The sequence below is a fragment of the Ursus arctos genome, unplaced genomic scaffold (assembly GCF_023065955.2).
Source record: "Ursus arctos isolate Adak ecotype North America unplaced genomic scaffold, UrsArc2.0 scaffold_14, whole genome shotgun sequence".
Taxonomy (NCBI): Eukaryota; Metazoa; Chordata; class Mammalia; order Carnivora; family Ursidae; genus Ursus; species Ursus arctos.
This window is the reverse complement of record NW_026622808.1, coordinates 42,024,184-42,052,134: the sequence shown is the minus strand read 5'-3', so window position 1 is coordinate 42,052,134 and position 27,951 is coordinate 42,024,184. Positions and strand designations below refer to the sequence as shown.

General features: G+C 40.2%; 1 protein-coding gene and 1 pseudogene across 8 annotated transcripts in view; both read left to right on the top strand.

Moving 5' to 3' along the window:
- FHIT (fragile histidine triad diadenosine triphosphatase) overlaps window positions 1-27,951 on the top strand; it is a 1,391,990-nt gene that overhangs the window by 692,052 nt on the left and 671,987 nt on the right. The window lies entirely within an intron of this gene.
- On the top strand, window positions 605-27,564 carry LOC130543622 (cytochrome c oxidase assembly protein COX20, mitochondrial-like; annotated as a pseudogene).

The following is a 27,951-nucleotide window of genomic DNA, read 5'->3' as shown; positions in this document are numbered from 1 at the left end:
CCATTATAAGAAACAAGGATTTATTTTAGAATATTCTTATTAATACCCTCCCACCCACACCTCTGCTTACTCCCCCCTCCCTGCACTTCATTTCCCTTTATCTTCTTTCTAGTTTCTAAGTATGGAGTTTCCCTACGTCTAACCTTTCTGCTTTTCTTTGACCTTCTCCCATTACTATCTTCCCTAATTGCATAGCTCTCTACTGATTATCTCTTCGTGTATCAGTGACTCTTACCCTTTCTCCCACCCAACGTATTAGAAGTAGAACTGCTGATTCCCACCAGCACAGTGGATCTTAGGCTAGTGATTCTTCCCAGAGTTCTCTCTGAAAGTCTTGGAGTGGGGACTACTTTGTAAAGCACTCTACACTGACCCCCATCCCTGTGAGGGTACCCCACCCCTGCCATCATGAACCCCCAGCCCAGCCTCCCTCACTAGACTAGGTTCACTCCAAGGTTTTCAGTGGCTTCCAGCTATCCCACAGATACTTAAGCTATTAATCAAATTTATAATATTTAACCCTTAACAAACCGTCCCTTTGACTTCCTCATTTTTAAAAATTTTTTACACAAATGATCTAAGGCATTTGGAAATAAGAGTTGTCCTTAAGGAAAAATAAAGATGCATTTTAATCTTGAATTGCTTTCTCTTTTGGATTACAAAAGTCGGATAATACTTTAGGGTATTGAGAAAGTCACCTGTGATTCCACTGCACAGAGAGACTGCTGTGAGCATTTGAGTGTATACCATACCTGACTTTTTCCCCATGTATTTAAACACAAAGTTGTTCTTCAGAAATACAGCTTGACAGATGTACTGGTTTGTATCCGGACAATGGTTTAGAGAGGCAGCATAGCAAGATGGTCAAGGAGCACAAGTTCTACAGACCCTGTTTGAACCTGGCCTCTACCACTTACTCTCTATATGGACCTGACAATAAATTGCTCAAAGTCTCTGATACCTAATCAGTAAGCAGGGGCTATACCTTCACTGGGTTGTTGTTAGGATCAAGCAGGATCCTGCATGTTGGTATTTTTGGTTTATGGTGCCTGACACACAGCCTTTCTATATCAGGTTATTTTCTGTTAATGAGTGAATTCTTATCTGCTGCTGTGTCCAGAATTCCACACTTACCCATTGCTCATTAGGAAAGCTCTCTAGAACTTACTTCTGTAGCCAACCTCTGTCCTCCTTTCCCTCCTGTCCGTCTGCTTGGACTGCTCTGTCCTTTCCCATCACCATGGCAACCAGCATCTCCTCACAGGCTCACTTCCTCTTGGGGGTGTCTTAGTGGACTTCTGTCTTCTACCTGGCTAATCATCTAGCCATTGGCATCTGGTTGGTATGCATGACTTAGCCCTTGGTGCCGCGTATAAGTACATATGTGTATATATGTCACATATCTGATCTTCGGTTTGAATAGTTTTTCAAAGTGCTTTCACAGGTACCACCTTTACAAGAACATCATGAGGCAGGTTGGCATCTTTTATTGAGGATGAAACTGCAGCTCACAGTGTGACTTGCTCGTGGTGGCGCGGCTATGAGCCAGAAAAGCCAGGAACAGAATGTTGGCCTGCAGGTTGCGATCCTAGTTCTCCTTCCTCTCCAGTGCTCTGAAAGGCTCATCAAAATGCATATTTGCAGTGTGGAGTTTCTAGGCTATCGGAACAGGTTTGTGCCTCCTCAGAGATACTTGGTCTAAACACTAATGTGCAGTTTGCAACAACATTGAGGGAGGCAACTCCATGTGTCCCATAGCGAATTTTCCAACTCTGTGTAGAGTGACTGATCTTTACGCAGTCCTAGTAACTTGTGAAAGGGGTAGACCAGGTGCTTCATTTTCCAAATCTATTTAATTACTTATTACTTGGCAGCAAAAATCTAGTTGAAATGAAGGCTTCTTAGCCCTTACGGCAATTTACATTGCCCATGTGTAATATCCCCCTAGAATGAACTTCCTGGCAAGGCTTAGTAAACACATTTCAACTAGATATAAAGATTTCATAATCCATGTTCTTAGCAAAATGTGTTAGGGAAGAATCACAGCTCCCAAGATGTCATTAATTTTATATTTAACTCCGAATTTAAGGACAGCTAGGAAAGGCACATGTCCATAATCCATAGTCACATTATTAACGTATAGGGACTACTCGGTGAGACATTAAGATGATCAGTGCAGCCCAGGAGGCCTGTAAAGGGATGTGGGTAAGGGTCTGTGATACGGCATCCCGAGACCTACTTCGGGTTGACTCTCTACTGCTTACTACTTGGAGTAAATTAATAAACCGCTCTGTGCTTCATTTTTCTCATCTATCAGAAAGAGGATTATGAGAGTATTTACCTTGAAGAGTTGTCGTGAAGATGAACAGATTTCATGTAATATCCTTGGCACAATGCCTGCCGTATACAGATAATGTGCTTGTTTGGTTCTTTTTTTTTTTTTTTTTTTTGGCCACTAGTTGATACCTTCTGATACTGTACTCCATGTTAGTCATTTTTATTTCCTTCTTGTTTGCTTATAGGCCTAAGGTTTTATTTTTTTAATTTATTTGTCACTCAGTCTTAAAAACTAGGTAATTTAAACTAGGTAAACTAAACTAAAAATCAAGGAGTTAGTTTAGGATACGTGCCATGTCCTGATGTCTTTCCACATCCCCACCGTTTGGGTGCTTCGGTATTTTCACTTAATATTATCTAGGCATGTTACAGAAGAGACAAGAGCTGTGTCAGCAGGGACCTGCCATGGGGTCTGTTATGGTCCTAGAGGAACTGAAGTCTGCATTCACTGTGGACAGTCCTATCCCGAGCCGACTGCCACATTCTCCAGCTACCCTCATGGTGGAGAGCTATGTGCCTGCCCTTTAGGCTACATGTCCTAACAGGGCAGTAATCTCAAAGAGCTTTCAACATTTTTCATAAAGAGAGTGTTGTTGTTGTTGTACTTCTGCCGATGAATTCCCAGGAAGCCACAGTCGGAGATGGCACATGATAATGGGAATAATTTGGCTATTTTACCATGTGTATTGTCCGTCTGTATCCAGGGCACTGCATTATACAGAAAGGCTTAAGTCAGACCGTGTCTCTATTTAAATCCCTCCTCTTTGCTTCAAGTGGGGCCAATTACTGGCAACTATGAGAGTGACATACTACCAAAGCATTCCCATCTTGTTCCCTGATAAGCATGAGGGTGGGTGTCTTGTCACTTTCTTCTATTACACATAAGATGAAACCATTCCTCTGCCTCCTGTCCATCTATCATCAAATATTTATCTGGAGTGTCTCAAGTACTCTAAAGTATAACAATGATTTGTGGTTATTTGAAATTTCTTTTAAGGCTGCTGACAAAATACAAAAATTGCTTGACATATCTGTCTTAGAAAAGATCACTGAACCAAAAGTATTAGTTTGATGTCTTGTTTGAAATTGACTACAAATGGTTATATATACATGCATAAACATTTGTGGTCAATTTTTACCAAAATATTGCTACATACTCATGTGGATTAAGTGTTTGGATATGAAGTTAACTCCTAAATTTTAGAATAAATACATTATTTCCTGGGGAAGTAGTTATAGTACTATATTAAATTAACCTGGGACTGGAGCCCATGCCTGCTGCAGAGCCTGGTGACTCCACTGAGGGGAAGCCCTTGAAGCTCCGAGGAATTCTAGATGACAGAAACATTCCCTGTGCACAGGATTCGATGCTGTATGCTTCATGAGGATCTATTGTGGTTGGCCTTGGACATTTTTGTTAACCAGTAGAATGAGAAGATCATACGATGTTGGAGTAGGAGAATTTATCTTAGTGACTCAAGAATGCTGGTTCCATTGTAGGTATACTTATGCAAGGGTAAAACTCTAGGAAAGAATTGCCAGAGAAGGAATTTAAAAAAAGGATCTTACATGAAAGTACCCACCTTGATCCTGATGGAAGGCAAACCTATTGCAACAGCAGCAGTTGGGCAGTCTCAAGCATAGAAAACCCAAAGACAACTCACTGGGGTTAGTGTGAACAAAACCGAGGTCGACCCTTTTAAACCCTGTATGTACCATAAGGCCTTCAGTCAAGTAAATAAAGTATGTGTTGGGTTGTAATCTCCAAAAAATCAATCAATCAGTCAACCAACTTACCTATTTACCTACCTACCTACCTATCTGGGGACTTTTGCCTCTGGCTAAATTGAGGTGGTCTATGAAAAACCAACACTTCTTCAAAAACAGTAGAGAAGCTAAATTAAACAAAATCTGAAATGTACCTAATTTGAAGACATTAAAGAGTTGCTAAGAAAACCAAGACTCCTAGAGCATAGGGAACGATAAAGTGGTAAGTCAGCGTTCCTCAAGCTGCTTTTCCCTTAAGGGATCTCTCCAATTTCTGGTTTGGGATGAAAGCTGAGAAATCAGACGAAAGATTGTGCCTGGAGCAGAGAAGGCAGAAGATTCTTTGGCCATCTTATAAGGCAGAAGAGACAAACATCAAAGTTTAGGGATACTAAAGCAGCGGGGACTTGAGGGCATGAGAACTCAGAAAGAAGGCAGGTGCTAGAGATTAGCCAGATCTTGGGCAGTCGCATCCCTGGAGGCATTTGCCTAATTTTTGTGCTATGTAGGGTGTGGAGCTAGGAAGCAAATCACTGAATAGGCAAAGTGCTCAATGTGACAGTCTCCCATTGCTAAGGATAAAACTATTGGAGTTGAACATCCATGAAGGACAAGGGAGTCTGGTAAACACTATAGGCTTTCAAACTATATCCAAGAATGTGAGCAAGAGGCAGACCAAATCTTTCAAAATGTCAGCCAACTTTGAGTCAGCTCAATCCCGGGTTGGATAATGGCGACCTGACCCATCCCAGGCTGCCTACCACAGCCTAGGATGAACCTATTTCTGGGGGAAGTTAACCTTCATCCAGTTTCCCTGTGACTTTTCAAACATAGTCTCTATAACTCAACTTAAATCCAAGAAATAGGAGTGGAAGGAATAACAGAAAATGTATTTCTGATGTTATCAGAATCAGCCTTCAGCTAATTAGGAACAGCTGATAAGGCCAGGACTCTCAGGTTCTCCATCGTCCCTGGTGCTCTCTCTGCCCTTACTCCCGGCTTCATTCATTAAATTACCTTACATAGGCTATAGGCATTTGGATTTGCAACCCTGGTTTATAGTAAGGAGTATGTCTGTTTTTTTCTTAGATGTTTTGTGTTCCAACCGCCACCAGATGAATTTGCACACAAAGGGCTTAGACATGTTTCCAGTAATCTGACTTTTGGATGATTTACATTTAATCATTTTTGAAGACTGGCTATTATGGTCTTAAGTTTTCTCTTTTTATAGGAGGATGAGTAGAGGGGTTGTGGGGTAAATCTTGATATAAACAGAATGCTTGATTTTTATTTATTTTATTTTTTGTTTTAAAGTTTGCTAGTTTTGATGAAGTCAAATCTGTGTCTTTGTCTTTGAGTTCTTTCTTGCAAAGGGAAAAAAAAAACCCAAAAATGAAACCTCATGAGCGCCTATAGGGGAAAAATAAGAAAAGCAAGTTCAGGCAGGCTTAAATAAAATTACAATTGGCCCTGTGAGTGGCTTCCTGGGACCCTGCAGTGTGCATTTTTGACATAGACTGCTCACATCTCTCTCAAATGACAAAGGATCAGGAATGAGATAGGCCTTTGTAAACCAGAGTCAGCTTGCTCTGACCCCTCCCTCCCTCCCTCCCTCCCTCCCTCCCTTCCCTCCTTCCTTCCTTCCTTCCTCTCCCCCTCCCCTCCCCTTCCTTCCGGAAAAGGATAGCCTCCCATTGTAGCAGTATGGTTTCTTTGAAGACCAAATGCTTCTTAAGACTGCAGACTGAAATAATCCAAGAACAGAATTTTAAATGCAGAGTGAGTGATACAATTTATCCCAAGTGCTTTGGAATCACATTGCTCTAGAGCAATATTCAAAGTGTGGTGCTCAGACCAGCATTTGGCAACACCTGTGAGCTTGTTCGGAATGCAAATTCATGGGCTCCACCCAGACTTGGTGAATCAGAATCTCTGGAGGTAGGGGCTTAGGAAACTATGTTTTAACAACCTATCGAAGTGATACTTCAGTACATTAGTATTTGACAACCACTGCTCTACTGTATGGATGGTAATTCATATAGCGTCACCAGGCAGTGCCAAGTTATTTAAGCCATGCCTGTGGTGAGGATCTTGGGGCCACATCAAGAAGACATTGCACTGTTCACTTAAACATCTTCAAATCTAATGTAGTTAGGGTCTTTGAACAGTCTTTCTTTGGCTAGAAAATCGTGATCTAACTTGCGTGTTAGAGGGAATTTTTTTTTTTTTTTAAAGACAGTTGGGAAGATCTTGCCTTTTCTATAGACCTTTCCTCCTCCCACCACCAGAAGTTCTCTTGACACTATATACAAGGTCTTTGTTAATCGAAGATGAATCGAGAGCCTCAGCTAGATGATGAAGCAATCAGGCATTGAGAAGAAATCCCTTCTCTTTGAACAAAGAGCAAATCATGTCCCTTTAAGAGTGACTGGAAGGAAAAATAACCTAAAATGACAGACCAGAATAATGGTACTTGGAAAAAAGAATCAACTTTCAGAAAGAAGATACATGGAACAGAAAGTTGAATTTTAAAAAACATCTCCGTGTGCATCATAAAATTATTTTCTTTTTAATTTAATACTATCATATATAGATCTCTATTTCTCTATATCTATTTCAGATATTAACTGTTACAGAAATTCTTGGTCTAAGACTTCCAACATCCACTGAAAATGGTTTGCTTATATTAACCAGTTAATATATGGCTATATTAAAAAATGCATCTGTGTCGTGATCTCCATAGGTTAAGTGATTTTTTTTTTTTTCTGGTGCCTGTTCTGTAAGGTTAAAAAACAATGAAAGAGGTTTTTCAAGGAGAAGTTTGAGATGATAAATGGTTTTAAAGACCTTATTGTTTTCTTCAGCCCACTCGTTAAATGATTTGGTGAAGTGAGTAGAGACTTCTCTTGCTCCCAAGAAAATACCTTCAAGAAGAATATCTATATCTACTGTTTAAGAATTGCTGGTCATTTTTAGTAATGTACATTTTTGTGAATATGTTCCCTCTGTTGACACTTATTAGCAGGCAAGTGATGTGGTCAGACGTACCGGTAGTACAGTCAAGAAGGAATCCAAAGAGGGAAAAGCTAAAGCTCATCAGTGATTCATCAAACATTAGTAAAATATTCAGTTAGGGTTTTTTTTAATGTGTAAAATCGCCTTTTCCCCCACTGTTCTTCTTCCTGCTCTGGAAAAAAAAGACAATGATTCCATCTGGTTCTACCTTATTGGCCTTTGAAATAATTTTGAGAACAAAACAACAGAAACAGAAGAAATGCACCTGTATATTTTCAAGAAAGGATGACTTCCTGGAATTGGGTATTATGTCTAAGAGGTTCACGGAATGTTGCTTTTGCTATGTTGCAATTTATTAAAGTAACAGAATAGTATCCCAGTGAAAACACCAAAGTATCTTAAGTGCTACATGTAATGTATAGTATGGTCCTACATTATTTGTACTTAAGCTCAGTTCCCAGTTGACCAACTAGGAAGAGATCCCAGATCGTGTTTGTGTGAGAGAATTACCTCTGGTGAAAACATCCTGAAATGAGAAATTCTAGGTATTTGTTGCCTCATTGAATATTGTTTAAAAAAGAAAAAAGAATATCCAGAGAAGAACTATAGATCTGTATGAATTTTGTTTATTCAGTTGTGTTGGGAGATCCTTTGAGCTGTGAAGTTTGAACTAGGAATTTGACATAAATGAATTTACATTCCCTATGACTGTGGGCGAGCTTTTTATGCTTAGCTTTCTTGTGACAGGATAGAAATAGCACATTTGTTGTAGGATTGCTGAGAGAATGAAATGATAATGCAGGTAAAGTTCTGGGTATAGGGCTTGGTGCACAGTAAATGGTCAGTATATGGTCTCTTATTATTTAGGATATCGTGTTATTTGGTATACGCTCAATTTGATATGTCTAAAATTTCTTGTAAAAATTAGAATGATACTTGTATAAAAGGTGGCATTTATATGTCGTCTTCCAAGTAGAGACAGGCAGCAGGACATTTGGAATGAAATGACAGAAATGAAGCAAGCCCATGGACGCCTGGGTGGCTCAGTCAGTTAAGCGTCTGCCTTCGGCCGGTCATGATCCCAGGGTCCTGGGATCGCATCCCACATCAGCCTCCTTGCTCAGTGGGGAGCCTGCTTCTCCCTCTGCCTGCCACTTCCCCTGCTTGTGCCTTCTCTCTCTGTCAAATAAATAAATAAAATATTTTTTAAAAATCTTAAACACAAAACAAAACAAAAAAACAGAAATGAAACAAGCCCAATTTCCCCCTGATTGGTAGAAAATCCAATCTTGGGAGCTTATGGCTGGGTAGATAGGAATTCCTAGTCTGGAATTTAAATGGGGAGGAGAAGCAGACCCAGGGCAGTGAGTTAGTTGTCACTCGGAGAATCTTAGGAACCATTTGGTTATTTAAGAACATTTTGACTGGCTAATGGATAATGCTCTTAACTGTGTTGCTTCTATAAAATGAGACTCAAGAGGCAAGATGAAGTTGGAACTTTCAGAACTGTGACTGAGTATGAACAGTAGTGGGGCTGTAGGTATAAAGCAGGAGTGAGGGTATCTTAGTGAGTGACAGGGAAGAATAAAGGATTTAAATGTGATGGCAGGCAGTGTGAATATGAACATGGCTTCAGTGCATTAAGACCAGCATGTGAATCTCGTGCTCACAAAGCAATGGGAGAAGGGGAGTAGTTTTGAACAAACCCTGCTGTCTCTGGAATAGCCAGTTTTTTTCGGATACTGTGTCACACTCTTTCCATTCTAAAAGACAATCTATGCCCTTCAACCCTTCCAGAAGTCCAAGAATTTTTTTTTTTAATTTTATTTATTTGAGAGAGAGAGAGAGAGAGAGAAAGGGCACAAGCAGGAGGGAGTGGGAGAAGCAGACTCCCTGCTGATCAGGGAGCCCAATGAGGGGCTCGATCCCAGGACCCCGGGATCATGACCTGAGCTGAAGGCAGACACTTAACTGACTGAGCCACCCAGGCACCCCCTGGGAGTCTAAGAATTTTAAAGAAGAGGTTCTTGACATGCATGTGTTGGGAGACATAAGATGCCTGGAGAGAAGAGGATGGCATTTGGCATCCTATCAGGCTGCTCGGTGTTGGTTCTGGTGGTTAAGAATAACAGAAGATGCACCCAGGGAAATCACTCAGACCGTGTGACTCAGGGTAGGATCCCTCTGAACACCTGTCACCTGACATTGGTCCTTACAGCCCCCTATCTAAAACATAAAGAGCAGAGTTCAGAAATGGATGTAAAAGGTCCTACTTAAAGTCTTTCAGCACAGGGAAACAACCCGACATAACTTCATGCAGGGTGCCATATAGAAAGTACAAAAGTGCGAAAAGGAAGAATTTCTGTCTTTGGGAATTTTAAAGGAACAGTTATCTAAATTAGTGCATTAATGAGTGTATCCATAAATTGATTAACTATTTGAGTACTTATTTTCTGCCAGGTGAAATGCTGGATGCTAGGGATCCTGTAATTAATGAAAACAATGTGAATCTTGTTCCTCGTGGTGCTTACAGCCAAGGATGAACACAGCCAGGTTAAACATAAAGTGGGGCCGGCATGCATTCGGTGATAAGGGGCAACAGAGGAGCTGATGTGAATAAAACTAAAGACTCAGGAAAAGGGGAGGAGATGATGTCTGTAACCAGGTGCAGAAGAGGTGGAGTGAAGTGTAGGAGAAGCAGCAAATGCACAGGCAGGGAGGAATGGACATCCACAGTGCCTGGGGGCCTTACAGGAAGGATTTGAGGGAGGAAAAACTTGTGCATAGAAGACTAGAACAGAGGACATGAGGAGGTGCCATGAGGCTCTCGGAGCTAGCACAGGTGAAAATAGGCTAAGAATGTACAGAATGAGGACAATTCTGGAAGCCAAGCTCAGGACCAGAGCCCATCTTCCCTCTACTCACCCATGGCTTTCATATAGTACTACAGAAGCCCTTCTACTCAGATCAGTTATGACTTCTATTGGGTCAATTGATGGAAACATTTGGCCAAAGCAACAAAAAGTTGCTTTAAAAATAGAAAAAAAAATAAAATGCTACCTAAAAATTTTATTTTAACTTAGGACATTGAAATGTGCATCTGTTGGCCAATCCTTTGTTGAATCTAGACTCTATTTATGAATTCGCTATTTGGAGTTTCACCTCTACTTTGTTATATAAATGGTAGTCCTAATGCACTGCTTACATTTCCTTCAAAGTGGAGCAAAACCACGGACACTTGCAGAGCAATGTAAGGCATTGATTCTTTTGGAATTTTTCCATGTTTCTCCCCACCTTGTAAAGTTTCCTATATCTAATATAAAGCCACTTATTCTCATGAGTTGGACTTGTCTTCCCAAGGAAGCAATGGAAGCAACAGATCTCTTTTCTGCACTCGTATTTCATTAATTTATACTACGCTTATATCACGTGAATACAACCACAAGTAGGATAGGCTTGAGAATGGGTTTATAGATTCCTGGTTAAACATACAACTGAGCTGATGGAACTAGCTTGTAGAGTGTGGTGGGAAGAAGCTTAGGCAACCAATGTTCTGGGTGTTAAGGACATCACTCATTCTGATTGAAAAGGAAATGGAGAGTTTGGGTTAATCCAACTGTGTGATTAATTGGTTATCAGCAAAAATGTTTCTATTTTCCTACTGTCCTAGTAAAAAGGAGTTGATGATCAAACACAATTTCTTTTAAATTTGAATTGCAGAGTTTCCCAAGTTAGTATATAGTTAGGCTATGGTAAATCCGTTGGGTTTTTCTTAACTTCTTAAAAATTTCCATAATACTGTAATACATTATTCCAGGCAGCTATTACTGAACTTAAAGTGTGTGGTTATTTATTAATTCAAGTGATTAATTGTGATTTTGGTGCATAGGGTAGGAAATACCTTTAATGAAATCAGGCAAACAGCTATTAGTTAAATGCTTGTTTGTGAAATATATTTAGATGTGGATTTTCCCTGACTTTGGATATGGATTGTTTTGCGTGAGCAACCCTGTCAATTTTAGTAACGTGAATTTAAACTATCTTTGTCAGTTACCTGCTACATTCTTTTATGTCCACTTCTGAAAGTTTTTGCTGACTGTCTACTGCTGTCAGTATACTGTGAGAATGAGGTACTGGGGGAAGAGCAGATAGAATTAAAGACAAAATCTCTGATCTCAGAAGCAATGATCATTGGGAGATGGTGTGTGTTCACAGAATCAGGCTAATAGGAGTCAAAATCTCAAAGCATGGTTGAGAAAAGGGTATAAATTTGGATTGGAGTGGTCAAAGTAGCATCATAGAGAAACTGATGGGTTTTTTTCTTTTTAAAGTTTGATATATTGAGAAAATTCGATTTTTGCTATTAAGAGCCAAATAGTATAGTAGATAAAGCTGGGCTTGAGAGCTGTGCAGGTGTGAATTCAGATCTGCTCCACCACTTAGTACGTATGTACCCTTGGAAAAGACACCGTTCTTTGTCACGGTTGTTCACCTGTTATATGGGGATGTTGGGATCCATTTCCTGTGTTGTGAAGATTAAAGGAGTTTTCACATTTATAGTGCTTAAAGTTTTGAAACATACTAGATTCCACAAATGTTAGCTGCTATTATCCTTATTATTATGATTTATTCACAATTGCATATGGAATGGAAGAATCAAGCTTGTGGTAGAACGTAAATTCTGATTCATCTCTGCCTCTAACAAGTTAGGTGATCATGGGAAATGAACTAACTTCTGAAGTTCATCATTCATTAGGTAATGTTTAAAGTCCGTTTCAACTTAGACACAAAGCTGGTGATGCAAATGAACCCACAATTCAGCAACTGATACGGGAATAATAAAATGGAGTAGTTAAGACCATGGGCTTACTCCCATCTTATACTGTGCATGAAAATCAACTCAGTGGATCAAAGACTTGAACATAAGATCTGAAACCATAATACTCTTAGAAGAAAACATAGGGGATAAGCCCCTTGACATTGGTCCTGGCAATGTGTTTTTGTATTTGACACCAAACGTACAAACAAAAGAAAAAATCATGAAGCAGAACTATGTCAGACTAAAAAGCTTTTGTACAGCAAAGGAAATCACCAACAAAATGTAAAGGCAGCCTATAGAATGAGAGAAAATATTTGCAATTATATATCTGATAAGAAGTTAATATTGAAAAGATATTAAAAACTCCTACAACTCAGTAGAAGAACTGACTAAAAAATGAGCAAAGGGACTGAACAGACATTTTTCTGAAGAAGGCATACACGTGGTCAGTAGATACATGAAAAGGTGCTTGACATCAGTAATTGTCAGGGAAATGCAAATCAAAACTGCAATGAGATATCACTTCACACCTGTCAGAATGGCTAAAATCAAAAAGACAAGTGACAACAAGTGTTGGTGAGGATGTGGAGAAAAGGGGACCCTTGTGCACCTGTTAGTGGGAATGTAAATTGGTCAGCCACCGTGGAAAAGACCATGCAAATTCCTCAAAAATTTTTTTAAAAGAGCCGTAGAATCCTACTTTTGGAAATCTATCCAAAGGAAATGAAGACAGGATCTCAAAGAAGTATCTATACACCTGTGTTTATTGCAGCATTATTTATAGTAACCAAGATATAGAACCAAGTTAAGTATTGGTCATTGGATAAGTGAATAAAGAAGTGTGGGGTGTATATATGTATCTATACGCAATGAAATATTGTTCAGCCATGAGAAAGGAGGAAAGGAGGAAATCATGTTATTTGAGACAACATGGATGGACCTTGAGGGCATTATGCTAAGTGAAATAACTCTGAGAAAAACAAATAACTGTGTATTAGTTATATTTGTAATCTAACAAAGCCAAACTTTTAGAAACTGAAGTGAGAATGTTGATTACTAGGGCCTGGGATGGGGGAAAATAGGAGATGTTGGTCCAAGAGTACACACTTCCAATTACAAGATGAATAAGTTGGACTCTGATGTACCTTGTGGTGCTTATAGTTAATAATACTTCATTATGTATTTGGAAGTTGCTAAGAGTAGATCTTAAATGTTCTCATCACAAAAAAGAAATCGTTATTATATGAAGTGATGTGTTAGTTAAAGCTACGGTGGTAATAGTTTTGCAGTATGTATGTGTATCAAATTAACACATTTTATACATTAAACTCACACAGTGTTATATGCCAATTATATCTCAAAGCTGGAGCAAGGGGTGGTAAAAGACCATGGTCGTAGGAGACTGATAGATGCTCATTTGGTGCCTGATTATTTAATTTGCTGTGGGACCACAAGCAGATAACATAACTTCTTTGATATTATTTACTTCATCTGCTCATCTAAAATGAGGATAACAATTCTACCCAACTTCTAGGGTTGCTCACTGATTAAATGAGATGGGACATGCCATCAACCAGCTCAGTATTTGGGACACAGTAAATTCAACGCAGTGATGATGATAATGATGGTCATGATGATGATGATGTGTTGTGCTGGAAATAGAGCAAGGATTCAGTAGGTTTGGGCCAAATGAATGATTAATAGAGCTTTCCTTTTATTTTTTATTTTTTCTAAGTTAAGTGGCTCACAGGAAGCCCTCCTAAGGACATACAGAATTTTATAACTTAATGGAGTGTTTATTTATGGTTTGGATGTATTATATAATCACTTCCCTCTTATTGCAAATCTGCCCAGCTTCTCTCTGCCTAAATGACATCAGTATCCGTATTAAGAAAAATCCTTGCCTGGCTCCAACAGTCTTGCCCACATGTCTATCTAAGATTTATTGATGCCAGCTATTGATCAAGAGCATCAGTGATGGGTTTTTAAGGTAGATGTTCTCCTCAATTTGCTTGCCACTTTGAAAATTTTCAAGAAAGCTGTACTGAACTTGGGGTTTTAATGGATCTTATCTGTGAATTTGAGCCAGAGATGGATGTCATAAAAAAAAAATATATATATATATATATATATATATATCAAGTAGGAAAGTACAAAATAGGAGGTACGTGTTAGATGGCCTACTTTATTTCTACTTGGAAAACAGTTTTTACTTTTCCTATAGTCTATGTGGTTTCATTCACAGCCTCTCATTCTGCAAAACAGATGAGGAGTTAAAAGAATCTCAGATTAAAAATCCTTTTCCTATACATCAGGGTAGTATCCTGTGAAGACGATTGGCTTTTTAAAATCCATACCCTCTAGGAAAATGAATACAATTTGAACCGTGTTAAGTTTAACATAAAATACTTCAAAAATGAAAATATACATCTTTCGGCTCAGATCTACGAAGATGAGAAAAATGCATGGATTAGAATGGACGCCATGAGGGCAGAGTTATTGGGTCTATTTTGTTCACTTCTGGGTTCCCAGAACCTTGGACAGTGCCTGCAGTAGAACAGATATAAAACGTAGACGTGTCAATTAGATTTTGGAATAGAAGTAACTCAATCTGGCATTTGCCTGTCTGTGTAAAGGAACCAAAAGAAGGCCTAGGCTTTCATGGGCCCACCCATGAAGCATTCGTCTTGCTACCTCACCTGTGGAAATGAAATGTTTACTTTGATATTTTAGCAGGCGTATGCACCATTCTTCATAAACCTAGTTGGTGGTAAAAAATTCATGTGTTTTTTTTTTAAATTACATCGTGAAGTACATAATTCCTCAATACTGTATCAACTCCCGGATCACATGGGGGACTGTGAAAAACTGCCTTGACATCACATCTGAATTTTTCATTTAAAAATCAACTCCAATAACACTGCGTCATTTATAAGTTAGAGTCTCTGGAAGTGTTGGTGGATGTATTTGCATACTTCATCCATTAGGAATGTTTTTAAAGGATTGCGAGTTTATGGCTGGCAGTTACTCACCACCGGGCTTTGGCCAAAGAGCGGTGTGCCCTGGACAGCCTATGTTTTAGCACCAGGCACAGAGGAAAACGTGCATGCTGACAGCTTGCCACTGGCACACACCATCATCCTTGCCACCGACTGATGGATCACGGGTGGTGTTGTGATGAGTTACGGCTGTCCTTTCGTGCCATTGATCCTGTCTGGCCAGTACAGTTGAGTCATGCACTGTGTATGTTACCCTTTTCATTGCAAGGACTACCATATTTCCCCCAGATGTATTTGCTTGGAGGCAATGTAAAACAAAGGGAAAAAGAAAACCTCTGAGCTGTGTTACAGATGAGAAAAACATTGTAACAAATGATACCTCTTTGCTTTGGTTTAACTATGAATGTTGTAGTTAGTAAAATGTTACTTCAAAACTGACAACCGCAGAGTGTAAAAACTATGATTGGGGGGTGGGTGGGAGTGGTTCAGAAATTTAGGGGAGATTTTTTATTTTAATGGGAGGGAGCATTTGACTGCAAAAATGTTTCAAAATAATTAACAGGCAAAATGCAGGAGTAAATTGAAGAGAAATTACTCTTTCTGATATCTCTTTGGGATGAAGCAAGCATTTATCTAGAGTAGCGCTAGTACAAGTCTGTCAAGGCATTAAAGAAAATGGCTTGAAAAGACAGTTTGAATTTATTATTAAAACCTGAAATGGAGACAAGGTAATGTACATCAGGCAGCATTTTCAGTGGCAGAGAAATGCAACAGTATTACTCCAGAGGTCCTCGTGGAAAACCAGGATGGCATGGTTATTTTCATTCTGGTGGGTCAAATTGATATACACCTGGAATTATCCCATTTGCACCACCCCCAGCCCTCGCCCCACAGGCTGGAGGAGGAGGAAAGAAAGAATGTCTGAAAGGCAAAGACCTAATCATAGGGACCTTTGGTTCTTGCTGAGGATTTAATTTGCTCATTCTTTCAAAGTGACTATAGCATAGAGATGTTCTTTGAGACTTTGCCATCGGTAGAGATTTGGAAGAATAAATATTCAAATGCTGAGGGCTGGACAGTGGGATGCAAATTTGAAAGATTCCCAAAGGGAAGAGCAAATGTTGAGAGAAATAGTGGTTGCGGATGAGGTGGCCAGTAACCAACAGCTGCCAGGGGTGACAGTCTTCCAGCAAGTGTTTTGATCTCTCTTGATCTTATAAGTAAAAAACAAATGTCAAACATGTTTGTTTGTTTTTTTTAATCACCAAAAATAAATGATATGTAAAGTGATGTTGGTAGGTGACAAAATCCAGGAAGGCATGTTGTCTTGTGTGACAACACATTAACTTTGTTATTTTGGTAAGTTCCACTCCAAAAGACCTGTGTGAGTTTTATGTACTAGGAGCCCTTGTTCTTCCAAGGACATTTCATAAGGATCCCATGACGCTTCTCAATTGCTTGCTGTGAAAATTAGAAGTTACCTTCATTTGACAAGTGACCTCTGGTTGTCTCCTGCTTATCAATTGATAGGCCATCTTCAGAGGCTTTTAAAAGAGTCTCTGTTTAGATAAAAATTCCATAGGTATTTGGCCACTATCTTACTTTGTACTCAGTTTTTATCATTATTCCATCAGCACATTGCAGGTAATTTATATGGGTTATCTAGATAGTACCCTATTGACCTATTTTATCATAGATAGCCCATATATATTATATGCCAACATGGATACATGTTCGTACACATTTTCACCCACTCTTTCCTTTTCTCGAGTGATTGTAATAAGTCTCCTGAGTTTCCTCTGTTACCTAGGTTAGGTTCAACCCTCAGTCACTGGGTACCTGCAATGTGCCAGCAGCTCAGTTCAGCTCTGAGGATTAAAAATGAGGCCCTTGCCTTCAAGGAACTTCAGGGCAGTGGGGCAAACAGAGGTATAAATAGTGTTTTATTTCCTCCCTAATAAAAGTAGGCAAGGGGTGAGGGGTACGCACATTAACGCCACAGTTAATTTTATTTCAGGCCGGTCACGAAAGCTGGCAAGAGAAGATTGAGTTGGCATTAGAGACTCAGGAAGTGCTCACTGCAAGGGCCAGTTTGCAGGGCGTTTTGGGCAGAAGGAAGGATGTCAGCAAAGACACTTGGTGGGAGTGGAGTGCTTAGGAGACGGAGACTAGTGACTTTGGTGTGACAGCTGTGCCCCTGGCTAGGTGTGTGGCCGCAGACAGGATATTTTACTTTGTTGAGGCTTCTTCCTTCACTCGCAAAATAACAAGTCATTTACAACAACTAAAATATATACCAAAAACATAGCTGTTGGCTCATTTTTAAGAAAGTGTGTGTGGGAAGTGGGGGAATGAGCTGGCGAGAGCCCGTGGCAAAAGGCGGGCCTGTCCGGCAGGCGGGGAGCGCTGGCGTGCCATGCCAGGGCGTTCTGAAGCAACTCAGTAGTTAAGGGTGGGCCTGCAGAGGTCTGTGAGCTGAGAGAGCTTCCGCCCTTCTGTAATTTGTTTTTCATCACCTTGTTGGGAAAAGTTAAAATACTAAATTATCAAGCCTATATCATAAAAGGAAATTATGAAGCCAAGAATGTTGGATGCAGGGGTGGAAGGAAGTGAATGGAGATATAGATAGAGTATAGATATAGATATAGATCTCTTTTTTTTTTTTTTTTTGGTAAGTATATTCAGGAAAACCAAGGCTGAGACAAAGGTGCAATCGTACTTTAAAGTAATCAAGGATTATCGCTGCCAAAAACTCACTGCCCTTGAAACTATTGGCTCCATCTCAAAGGATGAAAACTTCTGGAAGTGGTAGAAAGAGATCTTTGATCAGGAGAGCACATCAAGCCTTTTATGGATGTAATCCCCACAATGTTCAGTAAAAGCTTCGCGTTGTCAAAGAGCCGGTGACTATTACCTAAACTTGATGGAGGTAAGTGAAGGAAACAGAAACAGGAAAAAAAAAAAAAAAAACAGATGAGATACAGAAAAATACGGTGAAGAAGAGTAAAGTGCTCTGTTTGGGGAGATAATGATGTAAAAGAATATAATGCAATCTTTTCAGTTAATGTGGTTTGTAAAAATCACAGTGCAGGAAGGCAGCTTAAGGGAGGGGAATATCAAAAGCAGCCTGTTAAGACAGCCACGAGAAAGCACAACAAAATGAGGTCCAGTCTGTAAGAGTGGGGTTTACTCGGACGCAAGAGTACCAAGTAGGAGGCGTGCTATATTTAGAATTTGTGAGGTGGAAACAAGAAAATAGATTTCTGGGGCGCCTGGGTGGCACAGCGGTTGAGCATCTGCCTTCGGCTCAGGGCCTGATCCTGGCGTTATGGGGTCGAGCCCCACATCAGTCTTCTCCGCTGTGAGCCTGCTTCTTCCTCTCCCACTCCCCCTGCTTGTCTTCCCTCTCTCGCTGGCTGTCTCTATCTCTGTCAAATAAATAAATAAAATCTTAAAAAAAAACAAAAAAGAAAAGAAAATAGATTTCTATATTAAACTCCACCCACTCCTCCTTTCTGAGCGGGAGAAGGAACATTCGTTCAGAAAATGGCTTCTGTGTTTCAGCTAGGGGACCTAGTGCTCGTAAGCGGCAAAAAATCATTTTTAGACACCTGGGTAAACTGGTGACTTCTGTATCCGTGGGATGCAACACTAGCGTTGTACTCTGCCTGTTTATACCGCAAACCTGCGCGGGGGCGGGGCGTGCGCTCTGCTCCTTGTCTCACGTTGGTGCCCAGGGTGAGGCTTAGTGCCTACCTGGAGCACGTTCTTCTCAGGTCCTCAGAAGCTCCAAGGGGGACAAAGCACAAACCTCTTCAGGCATAGGCTTAGAAAGGTTCACTGTCTTCCTTTCCTGCTGTGTGCAAGTCACGTGACCAAGTCTAACATCAAAGGCAAAGGGAGGGATTCTTCTGCGCTGCTGGGGAAAGGAAGGGTATGTTTGCTCAATAGTAACCTACTTTTTCTCCCTTAGCCTCTTGGGGCCTCTATTTCCATACCTGTACAATGGGTATAATAATGGTTACCTTAATAGTGGGGATCTTATGTATGAAATCACACTTAAGTGTTTTCAACAAACAGTAACGTTTTTATCCTCTTCTTGACCATCTCATGCTCATACCCAGCACATCTGTCTGTGGGTTCTCTCTAGCCCTCCCCACTACCCTGGGAACATTACCACAGTATTATCCATCCCATTAACAGAATCCCCCACTGGAGATGCTCTTGTTGGACCTCGCTTGTTCTCTCTGCTAGGTCTGTCTGGCAAAGCCCCTTAGAAGCTTCCCTTCTCTTATTTCTGCATTCCCTGTTGGACCTGACGTTGTTACACTTGTTTGTGAAAGTTCTCCTGACTCCCTACCTCCTTCCTGCTTGTGTTTCTTTTCATTCTGTCTGCATATTCTGTTCCTCCTGCTCTCTGAGACTCCCTTCCTCCTCACATGTTGACTAGAACATATCTACTTTTAGAGATTTTTTTTCTTTTTCTGATTCTCTGACAATGATGGTTGGAAGAAATCAGTGAAAGCTTTTTAAGCCTCTTAAAAGAAGGTATTTATAAAATTTTAAACCGATGCCTTCTGGTTTATTTGTCATAAATTAGAACCAGAATATTTTTGAATGTTTGGCAGAAAACAAAGTTGTGTTGGGTGCTCAGAGTAAGAGCCTGCTGGGTTTATGAGAGACGCCATCTCTAGACCTCAGGGCTGTCATCTCTTTTGCAACATGGTTTGAAGTTTCCCCATTTTATAGAGAGATTTTCAGCTGCAGAAGGAAAAAAAAAAAAAGATTTTCAACCCTTTACACCTTTGGGGTAAATGAACTAACAGAAAATTGTCAGGTGTATCCAATTACTTAATTACAAAAATATTCTGTTGGTATTGCCCTCTCTGGATTGCATGTGATGAGGAGTTGAATCAGCCTCCCTCCTCCCATGGGAAAATCGTAATGATCCCAAAGAAGATCTGATTTCAGTAGCGGCCCATGTGTCCCAAGCGGCCCATGTGCTCATTATGAGTAACCCCCGCATGTAGGGGCATCTTTGCTTCATTTGGTTTTTTAGGTGAGATGAAACTTACCTGTCACGTTTACCACTTCTGCTATCTTCTCTGTCCTCCTCCTCTCCTATCAAATGCCCGTTGAACTGCTTCTCAGTTTCTTCATTATTTATCATGGATTTGGTAGCCAGCATTCAGGACGACAAGGATAAGCAAGCAGTGTTGTTGACATTCTCCAATATTTTACAAGCTGAATGGAGACTCCTACCAAGATCTGATGAACTTATCATGCAAGACGTTGGTCATGGTCACCCTGTGGGTTCAGTAATTGGGTAGAGAAAGAAGAACAGGAGGCCTTGGTAAGGTTTCCAGCCTGGTTAGCAAGGAAACTCGTTCTGTTGCTGGTGTCATTCCACCGTCAGTTGCCTTTTGTAAGACCTACACATACATAAATATGTAGATTTTGAAATAGGATTTTGATAAATTAGGAAAAAACCTGGATCAGTAGTAATAAGGGTCTAAATTCCATTGGCAATAGAAAAGAGGGTTGAAGGTGAATTAATTGTTAAAAGCCATCAGGTTTTGGCCAGTTGTTTGTTCTAATCATAGAAAGGGAAGAGAGTGGATTTCCTAGTGATGCCTATAGATTAAATGCTGGGAAAATAGAAATGCCATGAATAGGACTGGCCCAGTTAGAAGGAGGGGGTACTTTGAGCATAACGTAGAGGGGGCAAAAACAAGGTAGATTTTGGGCCCATCAAATAGGAGTTTGGTGTTCACATGGAATGGGCCATGAAGCAATAGGAAAAATAGGACATGGATTTAAGTGGGAAGAGGAATGGCAAGATCTAGAGAGAAGCACATACAGATGCTTATTAAAGTGACTCAAACAGACATAATCACTTTGAGAGGCCGGAGACAAAAGGAAAACAGCATACACTGAAGTGTAAGGTGAGGACAACAGAGCCAGAGAAGGCTGTGGAAGGCAGTGGGGCATAGGGAAGTGGTATATTACATTTCTGTTGCCAGGTAACAAATGGCCAGAAACCTAGTAAGGTAGTCCCCTTATCCGCAGTTTTACCTGACATGGTTTTAGTTCCCATAGTCAACCATGGTCTGGAAGCAGATTATCCTCCTCCTGTCATATTAGCTGAAGGTTACTAGTAGCCTAACACTGTGTCACAATGCCTATGATAGTCCCCTCACTTCATCTCATCACATAGGCATTTTATCCTCTCATACCATCCCAAGAAGAAGGGTGAATACATTACAGTGTAATTAGAGAGAGAGAGAGAGAGAGAGAGAGAGAGCACTTTCACATAACTTTAGCTACAATATATTATAATAATTATTACTATGCTTAATTTATAAGTTAAACTTTATTATAGGTATGTTATATATAGGAAAAATAGCATATATAGGGTAGAGTACTCTCTGAAGTTTCAAGCATCCACTGAAGGTCTTGGAACATATCACCCATGGGTAAGAGGAGGCTATTGTAGCTTAAAAAACCCAAGTTTGCTATCTCCATTTCCTTGGGCTGGAACCTGGCATGTATTACCTGGGTTCTCTGCTAAGTACTGCTTAAGGTTGACATCAAACTATCAGCTGTCTGTGTTCTTATCTAGGAGCATGACAAGGGAAAGATCAACTTCTAAACTCCCTCCTGTTGGCATAATTTATTTCCTTGTGATTGTAGGATTGACTTCCACAACATTTTGTTAGCTGTTGGACAGTGACCATTTTAACTCCTAGAAGATGTGCTCAGGTCTTTGCCACATGACTTCCTCCGTAAGCCTTCTCACAATCTGGTAACTTACTTTGACTTGGGTTCCAGCAGAATTTCTTTTAGGTTTTGAGCTGGTTCTGTCTGGAAAGGCCAAGTTTCTTTTAAGAGCTCAACTGGTTAGGTAAGGCCCACCCGAGATAACCTCCCCTTTGATTAACTCAAAGTCACCTGATTGGGCGGGGCAGAAGGTGGTTCTTAATGACACCTATGAGATCCCTCTTTGTCATATAACATAACCTAATCACGGGAGTGAACTCTATCATGTCAAAGTCCTGCCCAGGATTAAGAGGAAGGAATTAGATAAGTATATCCACCAGGTGTGGAAATCTTGGGGGGCATCGCAGAAGTCTCCTTACCACATTGGTGGAGAGAAGAGTCTAGCAGAGCAATTTCAGTTTGGATACACTACTGAGCACCAGGACATGTAGATGTGAGGAATAAAGTCCCTTGTTGCTAGAAGTCAAATTCTACTGGCTCTGCCTGCCTACAGAGGAGAAAGTTGGGATAATGGAATGGTGAAAAATTTGTAATGTTCTTGATGGGAGGATGGTGATGGATAAAAAGGGAATGTTGGATTTAGGCGTTAGGCTATTATCATGCTCTGGGCAAGATGGTGGGGGCTAGAGTCAGATTTGGAGTGGCAGAGGAATGAATGATCATGAACAAGTAAGTAATAGGTGAACGTGTAGCCGAGTCTTAAAATGTTTATCAACGAGGGGAAGGACAGAGGAGATTTTAACAGGGAGTTAATGAAGTAGAGGGCCATTCATCAGTTGTAGGTTTTAGAATGGTTGAGACCTTAGGATGTTTGTAGCGGTGGGGAAAGATTCAGTGGTAAGGAGAAAATTAACATGATGTCCTTCCTCCCCATTTAAATTCTACCAGCACATTAGGAAACTTCAGACAGATCTTTTCCTTCTCTCGTTATTTAACCATTACAGAGCACTTACTGTGTGCCCAGAGTATTTTGGAAGCATTTGGCAAGTACTGACTCATCTAATTTTTTACCACCATCATGGGTACTATCTCCTCTTCATCATGGGAATCTGAGGCACTGAAAGACTAATTCCTTGTCCAAGGTCAATGAGCTTGACAGACTCAGGAAGCTTGACTCTGGAGACCACACTCTTAACCACTGCACCATTGCAAGCACTCTTCTGCACGAGTCTGTTGGTCTATATTTGTATGAGGTCTTAGGACACCCTGGCATTGTTACTGCTGTATGGGGAAACATGCTATGTACAGATTCTCCAGCCAGATAGTAAGCCCCTCGAAGGCACAGAACATGACTCTGCACACTGCCTTGCCTTCCTGGTGGCATTTTAAACATAATAGATGTCAATAAATATGTATTGATTTGATTTAAGCTAGGATCCTATCATTTACTTTATTTCCTCATTTCCTTTAATCTCTATTGATTATAAAATTAATGGGGTGGTGTGTAATTTGGATTTAACTACTTAGCCTGTAACTATAATTTTATGACTTCGAACATCATGATAAATCTGTGACCTCTTTGAGGACTTTCTTGCTTTATTAAATAGATTTCACCTAATTAAAAAAAAAGGAATGAATATATTATAATTCTGAGAACTATTTTCAGTAAGAGAAAAGATGATTGCCTGTTGGCTCTTGGGTTGTGTTTGAATCTTGGAGCTCTGGAGCCACAGAGTGGGATGTGACTGAACCTTGGAGAGGAGGCTCATTCATCCTTGGCTGAGGTCTTGACATTATTTTATCCTCTTTGTAGTATTTTCTTGTCTGCCGGTAAGGAATTAAACAAAAGAGTTGCTTTTCTATTATTGTCAACCACTATTTGTAATTGAGCTGAACGACCATGTTCGTCTACATGCTTAGCCCTATATTCACCTTCACTGCAGGACAGTATTTTCCATCCCTGGGTTTATGTGGGTGCTTCAGATAGCTGCCCTTGGCCCTGAGAGAGACGTGGGAAGGTCATTCTGACTTTATCCATGTGCTTCTGCGACCCAGGCAGGCAAACGCAGCGAGGTGGCTTCATCCTGGCCCACCTTTATCTGAGAACATCCTCTACTTTGCCCCTTGCCTATTACAAAATATTTGCTCTGATGTTAGAGGGAAGACAGGATTAAAATTGCTTTTTGATTTATTTATGAATGCAAAAGGTGATTACTAATGAAAACTTCAGAACCCGTGGATCAGTTATTTTTGATCACCTAGATGCACTGCAAATAAAGAAAAGCAAACCTCACTGCTGGAGATGACGCTCACCAGGCAAGTGGGGTTTTATGGCATTTTTTTTTTTTTTTCCAGAATGGTGCATAGAAAGCTACTTCTCTGTGTTCTTCTTCAAAGCACTCGTACATGAAGTAAGCATCAAGATATTTAGCTCCTGCTGACTGTGCAGCTACATTTGATCAACAAAGAGAAGAAGGCTGATTTCATTTTTCTCCTATGTATTTGGGGCATATTTGTGCTTGAGTGTTGTGTATGTGCAGATGGACAGATATGCACGTGTTAGTGCATCAGAGAACAAGAGATTATGACTGATGCGAAACCAAAGTTTCAGGATGTAGATGGTTAAAGATGACCGGATGGGACAGTCGAGTGATGAGTTTCTAACGAGCTTCGCAAGCTCTTCAGGGAATATTTTTTGTGGGCACCGGGGTGGCTCAGTCGGTTAAGTGTCTGCCTTCGGCTCAGGTCATGCTCCTGGGGTCCTGGGATCGAGCCCACATTGAGCTCCCTGCTCAGCGGGGAGCCTGCTTCTCCCTGTCTCTCTTCTGCTCCTCCTGCTTGTGCTCTCTCTCTCCCTGAATCTTTAAAAAATAAAAATTAAAAAAATTTTAAAAAATACTTTTTGTTTCCCTTTGTTCTCTTTGTGAGATAGTATTTATCTTCCTGCATCTGAAAGCTGTGCGATTCCTGCAGATTCATTTTCTAATATTTTCCAGTATCAACCAATCTTTTCCCCACCATGTCCTGTATTGAGAGACTAATGATTAAGAGAACTGACCTTGCATTCAAATCTTGGCTTACAGCTGTGTGACTTTGGCCAAGTGGCCTAACCTCTCTGTGCTTCAATGTTCTCTTCAGGAAGATAGGACTATAAAATTGTAATTATGCTTCTAGGGTTATTATAGGATTAAAGGAGTTACTGTTTTCAGAGTGTTTAGCATAGAAGCCTGGTATACAAATGATTCCATACAAGTGTTGGCTCTTACTGCTATAGTTATTGTAATATGATTATAACCTAAGAGGAGGGGCACCTGGGGGGCTCAGTCAGTTAAGCGGCTGCCTTCAGCTTAGGTCGTGATTTTGGGGTCCTGGGATCAAGCCCCGCATCAGGCCCCCTGCTCAGCAGGAGTCTGCTTCTCCCTCTCCCTCTATCTCTGCTCCTGCTCTCTCTCTTTCTCTCTCTCTCTCTCTCTCAAATAAATAAAATCTTTAAAAACAAAAGAAAACCTAAGAGGAAAAGCAGGGAGGAGTACAATGTGAATGTCTACATCGCCAATTTATTTTAGTATCTATTTTACTTTTTGGAAAGAATGAGGAGAAAAGGACAGGGGAAATTATTTTCTTATGATATTAGGGAAATTATACTTAAAAAGGGACATAGTTATTCAGTTATAAGAAGTTAACTATGGGCTTTTAGTTTTCCCAACTTGCCCGTGAAAACCGACGGGAGTGTGGGACTGATACGCTGATGGTCAGCTTAGCTGCAGCAGCCCTCCTATGAGAGGCAGGAATAGATAAGTTTTAATTAATATTTGCACCATTGCCTTAAAGATTTGAGGCCTATTTTATACAGTAAGTTAAAGCACATAAGAAATCAGGAAAGTTGGATCTTAATCTTTAGGGATTATCAAGTGGAAACGTGTTCCTAAACACCTAGATTAGGCTGTTCTGGTAACACATCATTTCTATGAAGTTCATAATATCCCATACTTATAAATCAGAGAAAAACACTACTTTTCCTATTTTCTCTGGGTGCGTAATAAGCACGCTTTAGACAGTCTGATGAGAGAGAGAGTTGGCACTGTTCCTCATGCTCTGTGTTTAGTTAGCTGTATTGGTAATGATGTTTTATGTCATAGGCAGATAACCCAATGCAGAAAGTTTAACCATAAAGGAGTTTATTGGTTTGGATCATTGAAAGTATGGGCTTTAGGATGGGTTGATCCAGCAGCTGTATGAAGTCACCATGAACCTGGGTTCTCTGTGTCTCTGCTGTGCCACCTGTGGTGTTTGCCTCATTTCAGGCTGGCTTGTCTCCTAATCATGGGATGCCTGTTGGGGGCAACTGAGGCTACATGTTTCCTTGTGTAAGTTTAGCAGAATGAGGGTTGTTAACCCACTTTATTCCACTCTAAGATTTCTTCTTTATAGTAAAGATGAGGCATGATAATGACACTACCCTAGGAGTGTAAGTAGATCATTTTAGTGGTAGATCTCATTCCAGGAGACAAAAGAGAGGGCATCACACAATATTTGTATTAAAATTGGGCTGGATCTGCTGGGACTGACAGTCCTGACTTTGATTCTTATCAGCCACGTTGAGGAATTTGGATTGTATCCTTTGCTTGGTGGAAAATCATGGAAAAGCTTCAATATGTTAAATTACATGATGGGATTGGGACTTTCATTGTTTAAAAAAAAAAAAAAAAGGCACCCAGGCTGCTGTTTGGGGAAAAGATGAGAGGAGAACACTAGTGTGTTCTGGAGACGTGAATCCTTCTCTCTGTTATGAGAGAAAGCCATTTCTATGTCTAACACCTCACCAGGGAAAGACATGCCAGTTTCAGTCTTAGTTATTGCAATTGTCTTTTAAATTGCCCTTGAGTTTATGCAAATCACAATTGATTGTCCTTCAGCAATAGCAACAACAAAAAATTAGAATGTTGTAAAGAACGAATATTGATTCTTTTAGATATTTAAAATGGGATAAGATGTGAGAAGAGCTTCGAAAACCATAGGGCAGTTAGGAAAGGGAGCAGCTTTAGAGGATGTGTTCCGTGTGGGGACACACAGACACCTTACCTGAACACTGCTTGATCCCAAGCATCGCAGTGCTGGCTTACAAAATTGATTCTTTTGCAAAACCACTCAGAGTTAACAAATCCATTGCCTGTTCTCTCCTCATATGCCAGGCTTCCGCATGTACTCACTGGGATATTTTCACACTGCCAGTGTTTGGACTCTGGGACATATAATAAAGAATGAGAACTACTGAAAACCAGAAAACTTGTTGTATTTGGACACTCAAATCAAAGAAATATGATGCCACATATAAGCAAGGTTAGGAGGCTGAGATTTCGATGGGCAAGTCTGATAATAGGTCAGAAATTTGAAAATGCAGATTTGAAGGGGTCAAAATAGGCCCTTGTGCTGCCTAAAAACTTTGCAGCCACGCCTGTTAGTGCACCCTTTAAAAGGGATCTCTGATATCTTACCTTACTGCTCCAGCCTGAAAGCACCTTACCAGTAAGGTGTTCTGCCACCGCCTCTGAACTGGTCCCTCTGCTTCCTCTGGGATTCTGACACCCATGGTGAACAGGAGCGTTGCTTCCCTGATTCTTAGGGGGAAACAATTTAACAGAATGTCCTCCAATTCTAGTTATTCGACCTTAATATCCTAAAACTATTGGGTAATAGCTCCCAAATAAGCAAGACGTAGCAAATTGATATCAATAGGAAAATAGAGAAAGTTAAGTCGAAAAAACCTGATTTATCCGGACTGTGTCTGGTATTTTATGATAATAGTGCTTCGATAGTAATAAATAACATTGTGAGTTAATGATACTGGAAAATAAATACTGTAACCCCTCTATAAGAATAAATAGAATAATATAAAAATAAATAAAATAATGCTTTATTACATAATTACATATATCTGTATCATGATTTTCTCCTTAAGTTGAAACATTTCCAGTTCACAGGATGAAATTGAATATCACTATTTAATAGTGTTTTGCAAAAATAATTAAAATTTCTGGGTTTTACCATCTGAAGCTATCTGAAAACATCTATGCTCCTGCATCTGAACCCACTTATGCTACAATGTTTATTGATTGAACTGAACTTCAGTCAATAAGTGAGTGAATCTAGGAGCCAGAAGCAGCCTTTTCGAGGATGGGATTCAGAATCCAGAGAGGGAATGAGGCTAGATACAGTAAATCAGTGAAACCAGACCAAACCTGGCAGCTAAACAGTAGAAGTAGAGCAAAACAGAATGTGGAGTTAAAGCAGCAG